The 22435-nt window shown below is 47.2% G+C and overlaps 1 protein-coding gene across 28 annotated transcripts in view; it reads left to right on the top strand.

Moving 5' to 3' along the window:
* The window catches only part of TRERF1 (transcriptional regulating factor 1), a 195752-nt gene that overhangs the window by 50094 nt on the left and 123223 nt on the right, over positions 1-22435 (top strand). For 2 of the 28 annotated variants that reach the window (XM_057698379.1, XM_057698382.1), the window contains exon 3: positions 14225-14297. The exons of the other annotated variants lie outside the window; for them this stretch is intronic. The gene's annotated coding sequence lies outside the window, so the exon portion shown is untranslated. The remainder of the gene's footprint in view (positions 1-14224; positions 14298-22435) is intronic. 28 annotated transcript variants of the gene reach the window in all.

Genomic DNA, 22435 nt, shown 5'->3' on the forward strand with positions numbered 1-22435 from the left:
TTATAAATACGGTCCATTTATTGTGTCTCTGATTATAAAAGCAACATGTTATAGACAAGTGGGAGCAGACAGAAAATCTTAGAGAAGAAAATAAAAGTCATCCATAATCCCACCCTTCTGGGAGAAAGCAGCGTGAGGATTCTGAAGTCTGTGCCTCCAGGTTTTTTTTTTTTTTTTTTTCTGTGCCTGTATACATAGGGTGTGTTTCCTGCTAGTTCATTTTTACAAAACTGGAATCATATTGCACATATTGTTATGTAACATGCTTTTCAAACAATATTCTGTGAGCGTTTCCTAGTTGTAAACTATTCTTTTAAAACACGGCTTTGGGTGGGGGCCCAGCATTCCGCTATGCGGATATTCCAGAACTTATTCAACCAGCCCCCCTATTGTTCGTCATTTAAATTGCTTTCTGTTCCTTTTGCTCCTTCACCTCATGCTGCAGTGAATTGGGGAATGCAGATTTTAATAACTGCATCACTGTTTTAGGAAAGCAATTCTCTGGTGAAACACGCTGAAGGAAAGAAACGGTTTCATTAGTTTCAAGTTTGTTTTCACGCCTTCCCTGCTCCCTAGATCTTTGGGCTTTAGTAGCGAATTCACTGTCTGGGTAAGCACAGTACCTTGTCTGCATTTCCACCCCGTCCTCCACATCCTGCTCCCCCTTCAACTATTTCTCCTCTGGTTGTCAGGGGAGCGGGAACAATGATAGATCACGGCTGCCCCAGAAGATCCTAGTTCAAGCTCTGACCACGTCATTTGCTGGCAGAGTGCCTCTGAAAAAACACGGGTGCTTTTTAACCCTCTGTTTCTTTATCTGCAAAATGAGGGTGATAATGCCTTTCTGACCAGAGGATGAAGGTGAAATACAGTCATGGCCTCACATGTGCTTTGTAAGCTGAAGTACCATAAAGATGCTGGTTGTTAATGGAGATCACTTGGCCCTTGACCTTGAAGAAAAATCGCAGGGCCTGGTCCAGAGGTGCCATGGCTGGCTGGCACCAGTTCTTGAGAGTTGATTCTGCCCATGTCTTCCTGACTTCAGGACTGCTGGCCCTCCTGTTGGTAGCTTGAGATTGGCCATACTGAGAGTGTTTACACCAGGGAAATTGACAAATGCTACAATCTAGGCTTTATTTATTTATTTATTTATTTTTTATGAGAGCTGATTGTTAAACATTTACCAGAACTTCACAGCCCCTGTGTCCACCGTTCTTATTTGACATCTGACGTACATTGTTTTGAGTTTGAGTTCGTAGTTTTTTCATATATTAGTGTCTCATCTTCCCCAGCTGGACTATAAACTCTTGAGGGCAGGAATGGGATATTTTAAGACTTTAATGATTGGGACCTATAAAGCAGCATTTGCACAAATGAGCTCATGACTTGAAACTACGTGAAAAGATTTTACGCTGAGACTTACGCTGTGTGGGATTCGTAGTAGCTGTGCAGGCCCGTGGCCCAGTCCTCTCTTAATGACCCTTTATAGATGGGTCTTACACAGAATTTTAGTTATTTAGCCGAAACACTGCCCAGGGTATGATAAAGAGGCTTTATTTCCCTGTGTGTCCATTAGCGACTGTGATAACAATGGCTAGCAGGTAATAGCTAACGTTTATTGATGGTTTGCCCTGTGCCAGGTATATCCTCAGTGCTTTTACAGTCCTTGTCGTGTTTAGTCCTCACTCCAAAGTCATGTAAAGAATACGTTAATGTAGTCCTTGTTTTATATATGAGGAACACGTGTAACTTAGAGACGTTAAGTAATTGGGTTTTTTTTTGTTTTTTGTTTTTTTTTATTAGCAGGGTTTTTTGTGGGTTTTTTTTTTTGTTTGGTTGGTTTGTTTTTTGTTTGTTTGTTTCCGGCTGCACTAGGTCTTCATTGTAGCACGTGGGCTTTTCTAGTTGTGGCACATGGGCTTCTCCGCCTGCAGGCTCAGTAGTTGCGGTGCACCGGCGTGTGGAATCTTAGTTTCCCAACGAGGGATTGAACCCGCAACCCCTGCATTGGAAGGCAGATTCTCAACCACTGGACCACCAGGGAAGTCCCAGTAACTTGGCCTTGATTGAGGAAGATCTTTCATTCAGCAGACATCTAACCCCTGCCATGTGCTGAGTCCCTCCTGGCTTCCAGGATGAACAAAGCCAGCCCCTGCCCTCCTGGAGCAGTCCTTCTAGTGAGCAAGACAGATGATAAATAAATATGCAAACAAATACTGCAGTGTCAGTTGTCACTGAAGGCTTTGAAGAAAATCAGTCAGGGGAAGGAGATAGAGGCTGATGGGGCAGGGCTGGAGGATGTCTGTCTCACTGCTCTTGAAACACAGCCCACCCTGTAGCCAGCCGAGCACCCTGTGCGCTGTAGCCCCTCATCACCTTGTTGTTGGTTGGGTGATTGGGAGCAAAGCCTTGCTCCGTGGGGATGAAACAGGAAGGCACATGGAGAGCTCACGGTTAGCTCAAATCAGGCACACATGCGCACTGCACCCTCCAGTGTACTGCTGTCTGTTCTGAGGGCTCCCAGGATGTGCTGGGAGGGTGGAGTGAGCAGGGGGCTGAGCAGTGAATGAAGGAGGAGGAGAGCAAGGTCTGTGGGGCTCAAGGGGTGGGAGAGGATACGTGGGTTTAGAATCAGAGACCCACGGTTTAGCGGCTTCTTGGAGGCCAGTGTGCTCATGGTACACACGGACTCAGGAAGGCACGGAGGCACGATGGCTCCCCTGCATCCACCCTCGTGTTCACTGAGGGATGACGCCCAGTGGTCCATTACCAGTCCTGTGCCTTGTGCAACACCACCGTCTCCCAGATTTTATTTTTTTTATTCCTGGCTGGGGAAAGATGGCAAATGGGTGCAGTAAGCTAGTTTAGGGACCTGCTGAGAGGCAACCCCTAACCCCAGGTGCTCAGGAGCCAGCGTGGGTTATGAGGATGGGCTACAGTACCTCCCTAAACATGCTGCTAGAAGATGGGCCCTCCTGGTGTGTAAGAGAAAAAAAAGTATTTTGTTAGGTCTCCCTCCGCACCCCCATGCATCACGGACTAGCCAGTGTCCAGTGTGGCTGAGCCAACATTTATTCAGCATCTGCTCCATGTTCATTTGATAAGATGTTGAAAATCCCTGCCCTGGGAGATGGAGAACCGGGACCTAGTGTCCACTCTGCTGTTAGTAAGTCAGCTGGGGGAGACAGGTCTTGGTCTGGTTTTCTCCTCTGTAACAGGAGGCACCTGGCCAGGTGGTTTAATGTCTCTTTTTGCTCTAACCCTGATTCTAAGCTGGAGATTAGACAGGGTCCCACTTCCAACGTGTTTTAAGTCTTCCCTTTCCTAGGTGGCGACCGCTTCCCCAGGGTTTGGGGAAGGATTTCAGGGTTGGCTTGTGCGCCTCCAGGACATTTCTTGGTCTGTGGGTGCCCAGTATTTTCCCCCATGGTTCCCAGTTCTGAGCCACCTGGTATTGGCTGGTGGTTAGGTGGCCATTGCCCACATAGAACGTTCCCCACAAAGTAAAACTCGCCCACAAGTGCTTTCCTAGCAGTGGGTGCACTGCTGGCTGGCGGGCGGGGGTGAGAAGTTGGGTGTACTTTCCTCACAGTCGGGCGGTTGGGATTTCGTGTCTCAGAACCGTACTGTCTTCATCCTGGTCCCGCCGGTGGCCTCCCACCGAAACTTTACAGTGATACCAGAGCAAACACATACGCTTCAAAACTAAAATGTGACGAGGTGAGGTAGCAACAGGAAGTGGGGAAGTGAGCAGAACAAAGCTTGCGATGTGTGCTCAGAATGCTGTTGACCTTTTTTTTCCCCCCTTTTAAACATCATATAGTTCTTTTAAATGGTTGAGGTAGAAGTTCTTGTTTGTTTTAAAAGGTTCAGCCTCTGGAGAGGCTTAAGGAGAGAGCACGTGGAGGGTAAAACACGTTTAGGGAAGATGCAAACCACCCTCGCCACCGTGCTTGGCAAAAGGTATGCAAATTCATGTCAGGTTGGTGTTCTCGACGTTGTTTGATCCTTTCACTCCACTTTTCTTTACTCAGGGCTGGGGAAGGTTATTCAAATTGCTCTTCTTTTAGACCTTCCTCTATTGGACCCTTCTTGACCTTGATTGAAGACAGTGGGGAAAGTGGAATTCTGCCCCCACAGTTTTTCTTTTTCTGCCTCTCCTTCAGTTTTTTATTTTCTACCAATGACTGAAAAAGGAGAGAAAGCACATTTAATAAGTCGTTTCCGGTATATTAGGAGGGCCCCGTCTGTTGACTTTAACAAGACCCTGTCAAGCTATCACTGCCTAGGGTGCCTCCCACTGGAGAGGGCACACTTCACACATGCGGGGACAACTTGGGGACAAATCACTGGCTGGCCAGATGGAGAGAGGAATTGTTAGTTTAGACAAATAGCTCTTCATTTGAAGAGCAAATACAGCCCTGAGGATGGACGCTACCGGAAGGCGTTCCCTCTTTGGATATTGGAGCCAGGTTGGCTCAAGTTGAATTATCCGCATCGGGGCTTTGAGTGGGTGCAGCAGACAATAACGGTGCTGTGTGACGAGAGCTGTGTGTTTGTAGGAGCTTCACCTGCCTTTCCACAAATTACCCTCCTACCAAGCTTAGAGAGTTGGGAGGGAAGATATTAGAGGCTCTCAGTGATGGCTGGATAATATTAATAATGCAATAATGAAACAAGAATGGTAAACCATTACTTTCTGGGCACATTTTTGGATACCAGGTCGTAGGTATCATCTTATTTAATGCTGAAGGAACTCCATTGTACAGATGGGCAGTGGAGGCCTGGAACAGTAAACTCAGTGACCTGAAATGATGAAGTAGGTGTCCTGTCCCGAAGTTCACTTGGGTCAAAGCTTGTGTCTCCCATGTCCCCCTCTGTGTTCACTGGCATTTGTTTCTGAGATGGCTGGGTTTAGGGTGTAATCTGTGGCCTGGCCCTAGAATGTCTCTTTGGGGGAATTTTGCTGGTCCAGGGGACGTCCTGACCCTGACTCCACTAGCTTTGCTCATGTATAGGCTGCCTTGCCATGAATACAGGTGCACCTCGCTACCCTCTGCAGCCTCGTAGATTCAACTGTATTCTATTGGAAATGTGCCGGGGTGAAGGTTATTCCAAAGAAAAAAATGAAGTTTTTTTTCTTTCTTTTTTAAGTCCTCTCTCTCCCCACTACTATTCAATATCTGTGGCATTTTGGCTTTGCCACGATCAGATTGTAGTAAGGCCTGCTCTGAGTGTCTGAGCTCAAGTCTTGGTGGAAGGGCTACGTGGTGCAGGCTCTTTTCATATGACTTGGGTACTTTCTTACTGTCTCGTGGCTTTATTTCTGTTTTGCTCTTTGGTTTTTCAGTCTTGTTGGAATAGAGGTATGGAAGGCATAGCGAGCTGGATGGTCAGCTAATTCAGAGAACTTGTACACAGTGAATGGAATGAATACGACATGGGGCTTGAACAGTTTTTTAAAAACCCGAGCAGGATCGCCTCCAGTGGAAACTTAGCATTCATGGGCTAGTTTGGGGAGTCCTAGACCACTTGTTAGTGGATTTCACCTTCTGACGAGCCCAAGCCTATGGTGTCTCTTATTCTGATGATGCCACCAAGCTATATAGAGGTGTGCTAGGCAGGGTGGTGATAAGCTGGTAGTTTTCAAGTGGATGAGACTTGAGCAAGGAAGGTAGGGCTCTCGTGGCAGCCTGGTTTTCAGTTTTTTATGAATCAAACAGGCAGCGAGGTTGGTATGTGAGATGGGGAGCTGTACCACTTGGCTGTGGTCAGTGGAGGGCCGTGTAGGTGGGCCCTGCTCACATCTCTCCTGTTCTTCTGCCGCTGGGGGTGGGACACCATCTAACTGATAGAAGAGGATGAACAGCTGAAAAGTCATTCTCAACTTCCAGTGCCCCTTCATTTTAATGTTTCTCCTCCCGTTCCAGTACTACCTTAATAAATTTAACTGAAAAAAAAAAAAAACACAACTCCACGATGAAATCAAAGTGGAATCTTTCAGCATTTATTGGAGTCCAGCCTGTGTTCTGTTATCTCCCAGTTGGTTTTAATACCCTAAGAGCCAGACAGCTCCCGGGTGGAATCTTGCAAATTAAATGTAGCATCTTGGTCTGTTGACTGTAAAATTCTTGCAGGAAATGTGGCCCGAAATGTGAACAAGGAACTGGGCTTTTTTTTTTTTTTTAATTAAAAAGTGGTTCTCTCTCTTTGATTATTTGTTTAAGCTCTGTAAGGAGTTCAGTGTTCCGCGTTGGGGAGGGATTGCCCCCCTGCCCGCCCATGAACAGGGAGAATGAAGTTGAACAGTTTAGAATGAATAGTGCTTGTGGTTTAGAAACCCACCTTTTCTGTCATTAACCACCAGTGAATGCCAGTCTGAAACGTGTTCTTGTGCCAGAGTAAACCGCAAGGTTGTGGAAAAACGTAAAGGAAGTGGGGTGGGGGGGGGTAAATTAGTAGTAAAAGGTGAAGGCTGGTTGTGGGCGGGGGGCTGCAGAATAGAAGGAGGGGAAAGGAACGCAGTCTGGCAGGGTCCTTGGCCTTCGGCAGGCTTGAACTTTGCTAGGGAGAGAAGGTTCACTGTATGTGAGCTAAACATTGATGTTCTGCTTTCTGCATTTCCTTAGTTTTGTATCTTAAAACTTCACAGAACAAGCAGCACGAAGGACACGGTTTATGTTTGTTGGAGCAGAGTGGTTTTATCTCCACCCGCGCACCTCTGTCATGTTAGACTGAACTCATCTAGAAGACTGGGTCTCAGCTGGGGGTGATGTTGCCCCCAGGGGGCATTTGAAAATGTCTGGAAGTTCCGTGGTGGTCTAGTGGTTAGGATTCGGCACGTCCGCTGCCGTGGCCCGGGTTCAGCCCCTGGTGGAGGAACTAAGATCCCTCTAGCTGTGCCGCACAGCTTTAACCAAAAAGGAAAGAAAATATCTGGAGGCATTTTTGGTTGTCGCAGCTGTTTGGGGTGGAGAATGTTACTGCAGCTAATGAGCAGAGGCCTGGGCGCTGTTGAACACCCCACGCTGCACAGCACCGCACCCCTGACGGAGAATGATCAGCCCAAAGTATCAGTGGTGCTGAGGCTGGGAAACCTTGATCTCAGGGCGTGGTTGCTGTCCATGCATCCTTCAACAGAGCAGTGTCTTGGCCCGGGGCTGTGGGAAGTACACACTTCTTTTGGAGTGGAACCGCCAGGTCCGGAAGGCTTACTGCTTCAAAGATCTGAAAGGGTCCCAGAAATTGGCATCTTGGCCCAGTTGTAAAAATTTTGCAGCTTCGAGTCATTTTTTACACTTCTCTTCTGACAATTCTCCATCTTATCGTGCCGCTCCATGAACCTGTCCCCCAACATTAATTCTCTAACTTACTGCCTTTTGCCCTTGCCCCATACAAAATGCTATAATTTGGATTTTTCTCACTTTTCTCTCTCTGCCACCCATCTTGAGGCTGTATGGGATGAATCCTTGGTCCCCTTTGGGGAATCTGCTTTTCTCTACCCTAAAACAGGTTAGTAAGTCTCTAAATTGCTTTTCTGCATAAGATGTGTCTCGTGTGCCTTTTTCTCCCCCCCCAATAGAGAATTAAAAATATGAACAATTTAATAAACTATAGACTTAGCGCCAGTCAATGTGAAACACATGCCTCTTTCAGGCCACTTTTTGACAAGTTTCAGGTAAGAATGATAGCATATTAAATTATTAGGCAGTTTTATGACTGTGCAGGGGAGATTTATCCTTCAATGAATAAATATTGCTGTAGCCCAATTTAGAACTTGACAAATGCTGATTTACGGCTTAAAATATATAAGGGTTGTCTTATGATGAAGTGGCAGTGGTGGTGGGGTAGGGTTAAAGTGATGGCTGTGGCACCTTTGAGTAATACACCATTAAAACATTGCCGCAGGCGGAGCTGCTGGGAGGATTCTCTGTGGCTTCTGGGGGTTCCTGCCACTCCCGGTAGGTATCGGGGTCCGAGTCACTTTGTGATGCACAGTCCCAGCTCATAGCGCTTGGAAGCGCTATTAACAGTGTGGGTGCCCCCAGCTCCCTAGCAGTTGGACCTTCTGTAGGATTCTACTTGCCTGCGTGTGGAACTTCAGGGTAGCAGTGGTCAATGACTGTACATTTTTCAGATGAGGAAGGTAGCTCTGAGGATGAATGTTTTCAAAACCTAATGGAGGAGGGAAGCCAGTTTCATGTTCTGGATGTGGTGATAATCCTACTTTTTTTTTTTTTTCTCTCAAATCATTTCTTTTTTTTAAAATTTATTTTTAAAAAAATTATAGTTGATTTACAACATTGTGTTAGTTTCAGGTGTACAGCAAGGTGATTCAGGTGTACATATATATGTGTGTATATATTCTTTTTCAGATTCTTTTCCCAAATAGGTTATTACAAAATATTGAGTATAGTTCCCTGTGCTATACAGTAGGTCCTTGTTGTTTATCTATTTTACATATAGTAGTGCGTGTATGTTACTCCCAGATTCCTAATTACCTCTCCCCCCCACCTTTCCTCTTTGGTAATTATAAGTTTGTGTTCTATGTCTGTGAGTCTGTTTCTGATACTTTTGAATCAAAAAAACCTGGGACATTTTAACTGACAAATATGGGTGCCTAGAGGAATAGAAGAGAATTTGTCATTGAAACTGACCTGTAATATCTGTTGCACGTGTACATACATCATGATGGTAGAGCTGAATCAGTTATTCATGATCTCTTCCTATTTGTTTACTTGTTTACTGAATAGTGTGTGCGCAGGGTATAAAAGTTGGAGGTTACGAAGAGTCTACAGTGGTTTATAGTAACTCTTCTTCTCCTTCCTGCCCCAGTCTTCCAGTTCCCCTCTCTAGAGGTAATGACTGTTATTAGCTTTTGGGTTCTCTTTTTCAAAGGTAATCTATGCTTATAAATGCATATATGAACCCATAGTATTTTTTAACAACTACTGGTGTACTGTTGTTGTACTGTGCCATACTTTACCTAACAGTATACATAGAAAATTGTTCCATATCATGACATGCAAAGTGCCCTTATTGTTTTATACAGCTGCATGGCATTCCATTTTATGGATAAACCATAATTTATTAAAGCAAGCCCCTGACAGTGGCTACTGAGGCTGTTTCCAGTCTTTTGTCATTACAAATCATACTGCAGTGAGTATCCTTGTATACACACCATTTTGCACATGTAGGAGTATGTCTGCAGAATAAATTCTTAGAAGTGGAATTGCTGGTAAAAGCATAAATATGTTGGTGGTATTGGTAGACACTGCAAGTATCCTTTCAAGGAGGTTGTAGCAATTTACACCCTCAATGAATGAGACATCCTCGCCAACACGGTGAGTTATCAAACTTTTTGATCTTTGCCAGTCTGATAGATGAAAATTGGTATCTCAGTTCGTTTTAATTTGCATTTCTTTTATGAGTGCGGTTGAGCATTTTTTCACAAGGTTAAGATCCAGTTGTATTTCCTTTTCTTGCAATTCATATTCTTTGCCCATTTTTCTATCAGGATGTTGGTCCCTCACAAGTCTTTTGGCTTCAGTGTCTCTTTGGCCCATTTCTGTATTTGGCATAGCTCACTCCTGGGGGCTGAGGCAGACGATGCCTTCAGATGAGGCTTTGGAGAGTGAGATGGATGATGAAATGGGTCCATTTTATTGGGTGTGGCCATTGCTGCCTCTGAGGCAGCTGGATTCCCTGAGCCCCGTGGTTCCTGGTCTCACCCCGGCTGTGCTCCTTCAGAGCTGACAGCAGTCTGACTCAGGCAGACAGTGAGTGCCAATGGGTGTGTTGAGCATGTGAGGATGGATTGGTTTGGGGATGGATGAGAATGAGACTGGGGAAGCCGAGGTTGGAAGCAGGAACGGGGCGTGGGGATCAGGGCACTGTGCATTTGCATTTAGCAGATTCATAGGAAAGAAGAACGGCAGCGACACTGAAAAATTTCAAATACATGGTGTCTGGGAAGTCAGGAAAAATAGGATACACTTATTTTAAGTAGGATGTCAGTTCCATTTTCAGTATGATGCTTGATATGTTTATTTTTTTTTCAACCTTCAGACACCTTTTCAGTTGAAGTGTATCTAAACATAAAGTATTGGTTCTTAACCTGGAGTGAGCACTCCCCCTGCCTGCCCACCACCATTAGCCCCAGGGAATTTGGCAATGCCTGGAGAAATTTTTAAATATAAGCATTTTCTTTTTTTCTTTCTTTCTCTTTTCTTTCTTCCTTCCTTCCTTTCTTCCTTCCTTCCTTTCTTTTTCCCTTTCTTTCTTTCTTTCTTTCTTTCTTTCTTTCTTTCTTTCTTTCTTTCTTTCTTTCTTTCTTTTTCTTTCTCTTTCTTTCTTTCTTTCTTTCTTTCTTTCTTTCTTTCTTTTCTTTCTTTCTCTCTTTCTCTCTCTTTCTTTTCCTTCCTTCCTTCCTTCCTTCCTTCTTTCTTTTTATTTTTATTTTTGCCTATATTGGGTCATAGTTGCAGCACGTGGGATCTTTTGTTGCAGCACGAGGGCTCTTTACAGCTGCGAGTGGGCTTCTCTCTAGTTGTGGCGTGCAGGTTTTCTCTTCTTTGGTTGTGGTGCACAGGCTCGAGGGCGCGTGGGCTCTGTAGTTTGCGGCACATGGGCTCTCTAGTTGAGGCGTGTGAGCTCAGTAGTTGTGGCATGTGGGCTTAGTCGCCCCGTGGCCTGTGGGATCTTAGTCCCGGAGACATTTTTGGTTGTCACATTCATGGGGGAGGGGAAGGAGAATGCCACTGGCATCTGGTTGGTAGAGGCCAGGGATGCTGCTAAACATCCTACAATGCCCGGGACAGTGCCCACAACAAAGAATTTTCAGCCCCAATTGTCAATAGTGTCAATACATGAAAAAGTCTTGCATAAAGCAATGGGGTCCAGTTGTTAATCTGGAAAAAACAAAAAAGCACAATAGAGTCACTATTTCCTTCAATTTTCAGACATTTTGGACACTTTGTAGTGTCACAATTGGACTCACTGATTTATTATGTTTAGATGAACTTCACCTGAAAAGGTATGGAGGTTGAAGGAAAATATATTGAGAATTTTATTTGGAAACGTAACTAGCGCAGTTTTAAAAGAAGTTTATTCTCTGTTTGCTGAGTCTGGGGACGCCCTGTGGGCTTCCAGGAGGAGTAGGGACCTGTCTCTGCTGCCTGCTTCTCCTTACTGCTTTCACTCTTTGCCCTGTGCACGCTAGATATAGAAAGGGTGGGATTTTCTTAACCTGAGAATGCCAAAAGAAGAGGGTCAACAGTGACCCAGCAGAGTGGCATCTTCTGGGTATCCAGCCTCTGAACACAGTGGGAAGACGGCGCTGGGACCCCGCTGGACTCTGTCTCAGTCTCCGGCACCGCATTCTCCCAAGCAGGCGGCCTGTTGCGGGTAGCCTTCAACCCCAGAGTTTCAGAGGAACCAGCAGAAATACCCTCGTATTTTCCCCTTTTTTTGTTTTTAGAGAGGGAGGAGGCTGAGAGCACAGGGTAGGAGCCCAGCTACCCAGCTGAAATCTTTATTCCTCACCTATGGGCAGGGCAGTCCTCCTCTGTAAAAGGGGAGTAGTATTAGTATTGTTATAAAGATTAACTGAGTTAGTATATGGAAAGTACTTAGCACAGTGCCTGTAAGTGATGGCTATTATTATTATTAGTTTCAGCCCTTGGAGGTTCCAACCTTCTTGCCTTTCCTCTGCAGTTCTGTGGAAACTCTTTGCCAAGAGGAGCCAGCATCCTAGACTCCAGGGAGCCTGGGGCGGCTTCCCTGAGACCACGTGTACACGCATGCCCCTTCTGGAGTCTGGGATGGGCTCTGCTTCCCCCAGGAGGCACCAGCCCTGTGCTCTCCCTCCTCGGCTCCGCCCACCCACCTTGACCCCCTCCGTCTCCCCTAGGCCTGCCCCTGTGCTCTCCCTCCTCGGCTCCGCCCACCCACCTTGACCCCCTCCGTCTCCCCTAGGCCTGCCCCTGTGCTCTCCCTCCTCGGCTCCGCCCACCCACCTTGACCCCCTCCATCTCCCCTAGGCCTGCCCCTGTGCTCTCCCTCCTCGGCTCCGCCCACCCACCTTGACCCCCTCCGTCTCCCCTAGGCCTGCCCCTGTGCTCTCCCTCCTCGGCTCCGCCCACCCACCTTGACTCCCTCCATCTCCCCTAGGCCTGCCGCTCTGGGCTGGGTCTCCTCCTCATCCCACTCTGCTGATCCCAGTTTCCCATTTCCCAGCACACATCCGGCGTGGCTGCCTTGGAGAAGCTCAAGTTGCAAGGGGAGAGGATGGTCGTATCTGGGCCGTGGGCTGCCCTCCCACACAGGACTTGGCTTTGGTCAGGCCTGGGCTGGTGGGCTCCCTGCCCTCGGTCCTCAAGGTGCATTTCAGCTTGGCCTCCACCACTATCACCAGAAAGGGTTATTTATAAAATGGGGACAGACTTTGGCCGGAACCTATAAGCTGTCTACCCAAAAGTTGTTGGGTGAAGCCAGCTTTTCATTTTGTTTTCTTTTCATTCAACATGGAGGTCGGTCGGTAGTTCGATAGTTTTCATGGGTCATTTAATGTCTGGGGATCACAAGCGTCTCATGCCTGGGTGGGTGGTTTAACTTGAGGGCTTTAATCAGCACCTTGTTTGAAGACATCACTAAATACGCAGAAGCCTCATGGGATGCAGTGAGGGAAAGGAGCAGAAAAACCCTGTCCCCAAGGAGCTTCCATCAGTGGGGATGACACAGCCCCTTACATCAGGTGCTCCCAGTCTGTTGGGGGAGATACAGCCTCAGCCCTTCTGGAACCCCCAGTCTGATGGAGGAGGTATAGGATGACTTCACAGTCTGATGGGTGAGATTGTTCATATTCTCGTGGAGCTCTCGGTCTGATGCGGGAGAGACGAAGTCTACTAATTCATTCCAGTGGAGGAGACCTGAGTCTTGCTTTCAAGACTTTCAGTTTGATGATGTGAGACACAGACAGAACCCTCAAGGAAATGGACAGGATGGAACCGTTCTTAACTCTATGACTTTCTTTCTCACACCATGATGGTTATGGGGGAGATAGGAGAGGCTCTGGCAGCCCCGGGAAGAAGCAGATTCAGCAGCGGCCTTTGATTTGGCTGCAACAGCCGCCTTCACCGGCCTCTGTTGGCCGAGCCCCACCCTGAAACATTGTGTGGGGGCTGTGCTATCTTTAGTGGTCACCCTTCGTAATCTTTAGAGGACGTTGCTGACGTGGCTGCTTCCTGGGCTGGACCTTTCTCCCTAGAGAGCCGTGCCTTTTGCAGGGCGAGAATTTGTTTTGGGGCAGGGGAGGCAGCGGGGAATGGTTGGGGACTTCTAAAACTGGGCTGCTGTTCTTTGCCTTCTCCAGAGTCAGAGGGGAGACTTTTAGACCCTTTGAGCAATTCATCTTAGGGTCAGAAAATATGAATATTGTAAAAAGAAATATCATTAGGCGTCACGTAGTTTTTTTTTTAAGTAAAAAAATTTTTTTTTAATTTGGCCGCACCACGAGGCGTGTGGGATCTTAGTTCCCCAACCAGGGATCAAACCTGGCCCCGGCAGTGCAAGCGCTGAGTCCTAACCACTGAACCGCCAGGGAATTCCCGAGGCATCCTCTAATCTTATCTTCCCATTTCACAGAGGAGAATGCGGAGGCCAGGAGAAGGGAAGTGTTTTTCTCTGTGCTGCTTAGTAGCTGTGCTGGGCTTATGGCCTGGTTCCTGAATCTGGTCCCCAGCACAGGCCTGGTAACAGTAGTTTCAAGGAGGTCCCGGTAAACCCTATGGCAGGTCAGTGATTCCCCTGCTCAGAGCCCTGTATGCTCCCATCCCACTTGGAGTTAAAAACCAAAAACCAAAGGCCTTATCGTGGCTTCAGGGCCAGGCTGATCTGGCTCCCCACCACCTGCCTCTGTAACCTGACACTTTCTTCCTCATACATGCCACACTAGACTTCTGGTTGTTCCTTGAATGCACTAGGACATTCCTACCTCAGGGCCTTTGCACTTGCTGATCCTTTTGCCTAGAATATCTTCCCCTAGGTATCTGTATGGCTCACTCCTTCACCTTTTTCAGAGAGTCCTTACCTGGCCATCTTAGATAAAATACTCTCCTTCTCTATCCCTCTTATCCTGGCTTATCTTTCCTCCAGAGCATTTGTCGCTATCTTACATGGTATATATTCATTTATTTATTAACTCTTCCTTGTTTCCTCCCTTTAGGACATAAACACCAGAACATGATCTGTTTTGTTTGCTGCTGTATCCCTAGCAACCAGAACGTGCCTGGCACGTAGTAAGTGCTCAGTATGTATTTGTTCAAGCAAAGAAAAGAGGAATAAAGGTTGTGGGGGTGGGGGGGAGGATAAAACACAAATTGAAGTCCAGGCACTTGATGTTAAGGATTGTTCGATTGGGTTAGTTTGTGATTTAGAAAAAGGATAAGATGTATTGGGTGGCCTCGATCCATCACTTCCAGTGGCCGTCTGGACCTTTCTGTTTGGTGTGGGTGGGCTGGCAGCGTCACCCATCTGCCCCCCAGCTCCATCCACCCTCCATGATCCTTGTACCTATAACTGCAAAAAACTAGGTTAAACTTCACTCTTCCCAGAAAAAGAGTGTTTTACGAATGCCCTGGCTATGGAAAGGCTCTGAATGCTGCGTTGGAGCTCTCTGGCCCTTCTCCAGATGATGGACTGGAGATGACGTGGTTGGAAGGAAGCTACATCTTCTTCCTTAAGGTGTGTGAATCTGCACGACCAGACTCCCTCTTCTGAGGGACAAAGGCAAGCACTAGAAGATTGGCGTTAAGGATCCAGGAGAGAATTGGATGTGGGGGACATACACCCAGTATATGAATTTTGGTTCGGCTCATGAAATTGGGAGGTAGGAAGGGGAAGCTGCAAGCTCCCGGGTTCTGGTCCTGCCCCTTTATGTGGGTGGCCTCACCGGCTTACTTCCCCTCTCTCAGCCTAGCTTCCTCATCTATAAAATGAGAATGGGAGCAACCCTTGGGCAGGGGAGTGGGGGGTGGGGTGGGGTTAAGGCTTCTGCGGATCCATGTGGATATGGTCCCCAAGGTCCCTTCAAGTTACTGACATCAGCGTAGCTGGCTGCATTTAAATGCACTGCTCTCTTTGGAGCAAATATTAGATATTTGGTGAAACCTTGGTTTTCTTAATATGCTGGAAATAAAGGTTGACAGTTTTTTTTTTTTTTTTTTTTTTAAGTAAATGTTTAAAAAGTTTTCTCAGTGCCGGTTACTTTAGTAAGTGTGGGGTTTTTTTTCTTTCTTCTTCTTGGTCTTAACCTGTAAGCGATTACAAGATCAAACAAGTTTCAGTTTGAGTCCCCCCTGCTTTACAGTCTGAGCCTGTATCACGTCGACTTATCACGTTTACTTTCAACTAGTCTGGCTGTTCCGGGGAGGCCTTATCAGCCAACTGTTCAGGCCTTTGGGTAGGAAGACGTGGTTTTGGGCAATTTGGAAACTGGGTTTTCTGCATCGCTCTAGACCTGGGCCTTCTCCCCACGTATCTGCAGACCCCACCCCCAGCCCCCAACCCGACTCAGTGAGCTGTTTGTTATGCAGCGGTCAGCTCCAGAAGATTGTCTAAGTTCCAGCCCCTTCCCAAACCCTTGCCTCTTGCCCAGGACCAGCTACATTTGCTGGGCCCAGTGCAAAATGGAAAGGGGGGGGGGGGCGGGGGGGGCGGGGCGGGAGGCTTATTTAAAAATTACAGATAATTTCAAGACAGGGACCACAGAGCATTAAACCAAGCTGGGGGCCCTGTGAGCCTCTGAAGCTGGCTCTGCTCTCCCACCTTCCATTACCAGGACCATGGAGATTTATAAAACACACTTTAAGAGTCAGTATAAATTCTCTCAGAAGGAATTTGAGTTGTTTCTGTCATGGCCTGTGTGATTGAGGGCTGCTGTCCTGAGCCACTGTGTGTGTGGAATGTCATGCCAGCCCAGTGGGGAGGGTTTGGACGGTGTCCATGGGTGCTGATGGGAGGCGCAGGGAAGGATGGTCTACAAGTGGTTGCATTGCCCAGGCAGCCCCGAGGATATCGAGTGCTCCTTTCTTGTAGGAGCAGCATTCGTTTGCCTTTTTTTTTTTAAATAAATTTATTTATTTAATTTATTGGCTATGTGTGTTGGGCCTTCGTTGCTGCATGCGGGCTTTCTCTAGTTGTGGCGAGCCGGGGCTACTCTTTATTGCTGTGGGTAGGCTTCTCATTGAGGTGGCTTCTCTTGTTTCGGGGCATGGGCTCTAGGCGTGTGGGCTTCAGTAGTTGTGGCATGTGGGCTCATTAGTTGTGGCTCACGGGCTCTAGAACGCAGGCTCAGTAGTTGTGGCTCCCGGGCTTTGTTGCTTTCGCGGCATGTGGGATCTTCCTGGACCAGGGATCAAACCCACGTTCCCTACATTGGCAGGCAGATTCCCACTGCCCCACTAGGGAAATCCTTGTTTGCCTTTTAAAAAGTCTTTTGACGGATAAAAAAAATGTGGTTTCTCTCTCCAATGGAATGTTATTCAAAAAGACATGAAGTACTGACACATGTTACAACATGGATGAACTCTGAAAACGTTATGTTAAGTGAAGGAAGTCAGACACAAAAGGCCACGTACTGTATAATTCCATTTATGTGAAGTGTCCGGAATGGGCAAGTCCATGAGATAGATTGGTTGCCAAGAGAAGAGGAGAAGAAGTGACTCCTGATGGATATGGTTTTGGGGGGAATGATGAAAATACGCTGTAATGAGGTGGTAGTTATGGTTATACAACTTTGTGAATATACTAAAAACCACTGAATTGGGCGGTTTAAAGGGTAAATTTTATGGTTTGTGAACTATATCCTAATTTTTTAAAACTAGAAGGGAAAAAGGGTGTTTTGAGGGCTCAGCATTTACTTCTCCTCTGCCTTGGGTGGATGTAGCTGGTTCAGTGCAGGAGTGGCTGTTCTCTCCTTCCACGAACCCCCTCTCTCTTCTTCCTGCCTCACCCTCGGTCACAGATAATCTCTCAAGCATCCCTCCTGCAAAGCCTATCTTCCAGGAAAGATCTTTTGGAAGTATTCATGCTAAGTGGATATGTGGCAGCTAAGATGCTCCCTCTCCCGAGGCATTTGCATATTAGCTTCTAAAGGGAGAAAGCTTTTAGGTGAGAGGAACAAACGTTTAATTTTAGAATTCCAAGTAAGAGCAAGTGTGTGTGAAAGATTATTATTTTTCATGGGGTGGAGTGCTCTTGGCGGCTCTGAAGCTCCGGGGTAGCAGGTCCCCTTTCCACCCGTGGATCCGGCTGAACCAAAGGCAGGGACCAGGTTGGTGGTGAGTGGCAGGCTGAGAAACATCCCTTCAGGATGAGCATCTTTGCTCAGACCCACCCAGACTTCCTCTAACATTTTCCAAAGAGGGGGGCATTTTGACCTTGGGGGTCTGCTGCGAGGAAACACCCTTCCGGTCAGGTTTCATTTCTGCTCTGTGGATGTGCTTGGTTCTTGAATCAGGTGGGCCCGATTTGAGACAGACCCCTTGTCTAGTTCTTTTCTGCTCCTGTCCCTATCAATTCAGCGCTACTTGTCCTCGCCCAGTGCTCCTCCACCCCCTACTTCCCTCCTTACATCTCCTGCTGCCTTCCACACCTTCACTGTGGTCACAGCCCCGTCCTCAAAGACCTAATGTGGTCCAAGCTCAACCTCTCTGAGTATCCCATTTAGTCAGCGTTAAGCCCTCTTCCTTATTTTCTGTGGCTCTTGGATCCCAAGACCTTTATCTTAATCATCTTTGGATCTTCAGTGCCTGATACGATACTTGTATACAGTAAGCACTTAAGAAATGCTTTTGGCTTGCACTGAACCAATACTGTGTTTGGCCCTTTGGGGAAATGGGGAACAAAGAAATCAGCGGGGGAGATGCTGAGGAAATTATAAGCCTCAGGAATGACTCGATAAGAGACAAGAGCGTTTGTGATATGAAGGGCTGGAGATGGGGGCATCTCAGAGCTTCATGTCATGAGCTCAGGGCATCTCAGGAGCCGCCCATGGAGGAGCTGCTTCCGTGGAGTATCCTTTCCTGAAAGATCTCCTGGATTTCAGGCTTCCATCTGTAGCCAGAAGGACCTGAACAAACAAATATTTATTGTGTCTACTGCGTGCCAGGCACTGATCTAGATTCTGCCACTTAGTTGGAACTCCATTGGGTGGTGGATTTGGAGGAGCACAGGGCCTTTGAATATGCACTTCCTGGGCTGGGAGAATTGCTGTTCCCTGATCCTCTTGGGTTTTCTCCAGGTTCCTAGAGATGTTAAAATCCCAAATGACTGCTCATGGGAAAAACGCATTGATGCTTCTGTCTTCAACACTGCCATTCACATCCTGCCTCTGAGGGGAGGAAGGGAGTGAGAATAAGACAGGGCTGCCCTGTCCACCCCATGCATCTGGGGTGGATGGGTGCGGCCCTGGCTCTGTGGCCCTGGCCCTGTCTGTCAGGGGCCCAGCATGAGATGGTTGGCATGTGAAAAGGGTTTACTGAGGACACTTTAGTGAGGTGGAGTATTTAGAGAAGTGTGGTCAGGGTTAAGGAAACCAAACGGAGGCACTGACGGGGTTGGCAACAGTAGAGAGCTGTTACCTCCCGTTGGTCAGGAGGACGGAGCTCCAGAGTTGGGGAGATGGGGCCCCCGACAATAGCCGTGATGCTGAAGGAACACAACCACTGCCAAATTGTCGTGAAACAGGAAGAAGAGGGGAATAAATGCTTTCCCTTGGCCCAATCCAGCTGGAAGCTTAGGGAGCCCAGTTGCTGTGGTAGGTGGTCCAGTAAGGGCAGAGCACTCTGTGTTTGTGTGTGTGTGTGTGTGTGTGTGTGTGTGGTTGAGAATACCCACCACCCCCTGGCTGCCTGGGCATTCCAATGGGCATTCCGTTTCTTAGGTTATTCAGGATGTGACCAGTCAGCTAGTGTTTCCTTCCTCCCAGCATCATGACTTATAGAGAAGAAAGTACCCTGTCTGGATCAGCAGGATGGGCACTGGGTAGCTTTGACTGTAGCAAGAATAACAGATAACATTCATTGACAGCAGGCACCCCGCATCCTAAGCATTTTCCGTGCATCCTCTCATTCAGTCTTCACAGTAACCCCAGCAGGTAGGTACCGTTATCATTCTTACCCTCATGCTGGGACTGAGAGAGTTGGTGAGCTGCCCTGTTGCACAGCTAACAAGAGACAGAGGTGGGCTCAGAGTGATTCTGTCTGACTCCTGAACATATATGTGTACCCACAGCTGCCTCCAGGTCTCCTTCCTCCACAGCGGGGCCCTACCCACCCTGTGGTCAGTGCTGCGCTTGTGCTGGTCCCACTACCTGGGATGATCTTCCCACTTCCTCTCCACTTGACCCAATTGAACCCATTTTCGAGACCCAACTCAGATCTCACTTCCTCTGTGTGCCCTTTTCCAGCCATTCCAGCCCCTGTGCCTGCCCCTTGCAGGCAGTGGCAGGGAACTGCCCACCATGCCCTCATGGTGTGTTATCTGGCTGTTTTCAGCGTGTACATCTCCTCGATCTCCAATAAGACTCCAACTTTCTTTTCTTCTTTGTTTTTTTGGCTGCGCAGTGCGACATGCAGGATCTTAGTTCCCCGACCAGGCATCGAACGCAGGCCCCCTGCATTGGACCACTGGACTGCCAGGGAAGTCCCAACTCCAGCTTTCTTCTGTACAAATCTTAGGTCCTGCATTCTCTTGGAACATTTCCCTTGCTCCAAAGGTTTAATTGAAGAGACTTCAGTAATTATTCCAGGGTTCAGGGAACCAATAGCAATGGTGCCTGTGGACCAACAACATAGGAGAGATGCCATTACCACTCCAGAGCCTGAGGGAATGTCTTCAGAGGGAGCTGCCAAAGAGTCCAGGGAGGGCTGTAGCCCTGGGAGAGGGGCCACATGATAGGAGCTGATGGATAGGAGAATTGGTTTTCTACTTGATTAGTAAATGCTCACTGAGAGCTAATAGGGAGGGTTTTTTTTTTTTTTAAAAGGAGAGACAAGAAGCTAGAGATGAGGTCACAGAAGCTTACAGTCTCACTGAGTGTTTGCAGGAGAGATGATGGGCACGTAGCCCTTCCTGAAACAGCACGGTGCTTTCACAGAGCTGTATCTCCCCCAGTCAGGTGCACGCACCATCAGCTGGGTGGTCAAGTTCAGTGGAGGTGTGAGAAGCCAGAATTGTCTCAGGGTTCCTTCATATAGGACAGGAGGTGATGCTAGTCCAATGGCCTCCAGGAGGATTTCCCCAAAGGTCTTACACAGGCCACAGAGGCATCGGGGTGGAGCATGGCCAGTCTGTGTCTCGGCAGTTTTGAAGCCTCACAGTTCTTTTTGTTGTTGTTGTTACTTAATTAATTAATTAATTTTTTTAACATACAATAAACTGCATATATTTAGAGTGTATAATTTGGTATCCCAATCTCCCAATTCATTCCCCCCCAACCCTCCCTGCTTTCCCCACTTGGTGTCCGTATGTTTGTTCTCTACATTGCCTCACAGTTCTTTTGAAATGTTTCTGGAGGGTCCTGGAAGTTTGGATATTTGGCAAATGACCTTCACCTTTGGGGCTGACATCAAGGAGAGGGCTATGCACCATGTCCCCGCCCCTCTCAAGCATCACCCAAGGCCACTTGGTGTTGCACGGGGAGGACCTCAGCCTCTCTCAGTGTGGTGTTGCTTAATCTCATTTCTTTTTTTTCTCTATTCCTATTTTTCTGCCCATTCCTATTGGCCTCAACCCAACTAGACACTGGAAGGGCAGAGTGAATTGTGGAGAAGCAGCTGGAAGGATGAGTAGCAGATGAGAGGCTGAGAACCCTTCGCTTGGGCCTCTCTGTGCTGGCCCTTGTAAATTTTGCCAAGTGTCTTAGGATTTTTCTGTCTGCTGAGCCGTGGATGTGCTAGGAGATGCTCCAGACATTCCAAGTGGCTTTTCCTCCCCTGAACTCATCACACACCTTCCGAGCTCCAGGCCTTTGAGCTTGTGGTCCTTGCTGCTCGGAAGAAGCTCTTGCCCCTCTGCATTGCCTTGTTAGACATTAGGGAGCAGTGGGGACTGTGGAGAATTCCACAGTTTATACTCCATCACAAGAGTTTCTGTGTTCCTGATCTTAAAGTTGTGGGTTTGAATGTTACTTGGAGTAGGCGTGGCTGCTTGCCTTGGCCGAGACTCAGGAAGGAAACAAGTAGGGGTAGGTGACAGAGCCTGGGTAGAAACTTAGAGGCAGGGACCAGAGGGAACACTCAGGAGAGGATAACTGTTCCATAAGGCTGAAACTCAGGGAGCAGGGGGAGATGAGGCCGAGGAGGCCATATGGGTCCCAGAAGCTTGACTGCTGTGCTAGGGCATCTTTTCTGCATCTGTTCTTGGGAAGTGCCAGGGCCTGGGTGTGGCTAGGGTCAGTTGTAGTGGTAGATTCGACCTCTAGGCAGGCTGCAGAAGCCAGGGCCTGTCTGGGGAGAAATCTTGCATTTTACAAAAAAGGAGATGTTTCTACACACCAGACCAGGTCCTGCTGTGGAGCCTTGGCTTCTTGATACAGTGTAGGTTTCAGAGATCAGATAATGCTTTGGTTCAGGTTTTAAACGTTCATGATTCCTCTGTTGCATAAATAAAACATAATAAAGATAAGCAAAGAGGAAAGGGAAGTGAAATTAACGTCACCCATGATCCTGCCACCTACATATCAATTACATTGAAAACTTGGGTATGGAGACTTGCCCAACAATTTTGTGTATTTTACAAAGTGGAAACAAACCGTAGGTGCATTTTGTAGCCTGCTTTGCTTTATTATGTGTGTGTATGTATGTGTGATTTTGCCCCATTTAAAAAATATATGCTTGTCCCAAACTCATACTGAAGGTCATAAAGAGAAACCCCCTTCCCACCTTCCCTCCCCGTCCCCTAATTCTACTCCTCAGACGTAGCCCTCTTTAAAAGTTTCCAGTACATCTTGGAAGGCATTATGCTCAGTGAAATAAGTCAGACAAAGACAAGTTACTGTATGATATCACTTATGTGTGGAATCTAAAAAACATAACAAACTAGTGAATATAACAAAAAGGAAGCAGAGGCACAACTATAATAAACTAGTGGTTACCAGTGAGGAGAGGGAAGGTGAGAGGGCAAGACAGGGGTAGGGAAGTAAGAGGTACAGACTATTAGGTATAAAATAAGCTACAAGGATATATTGTACAACACAGGGAATATAGCCAATATTTTATAATAACTGTAAATGGAGTATAACCTTCAAAACTTGTGAATCACTATCTTGCATACCTGTAACTTACATAATATTGTATAGCAACTATACTTCAATTTAAAAAAAGTTTTCTGTACATCCTTGATTAGGGAGAAATTTAGAAGGGATAATGTGTGT

Source organism: Hippopotamus amphibius, chromosome 11 (assembly GCF_030028045.1).
Source record: "Hippopotamus amphibius kiboko isolate mHipAmp2 chromosome 11, mHipAmp2.hap2, whole genome shotgun sequence".
In the NCBI taxonomy this organism is placed as follows: Eukaryota; Metazoa; Chordata; class Mammalia; order Artiodactyla; family Hippopotamidae; genus Hippopotamus; species Hippopotamus amphibius.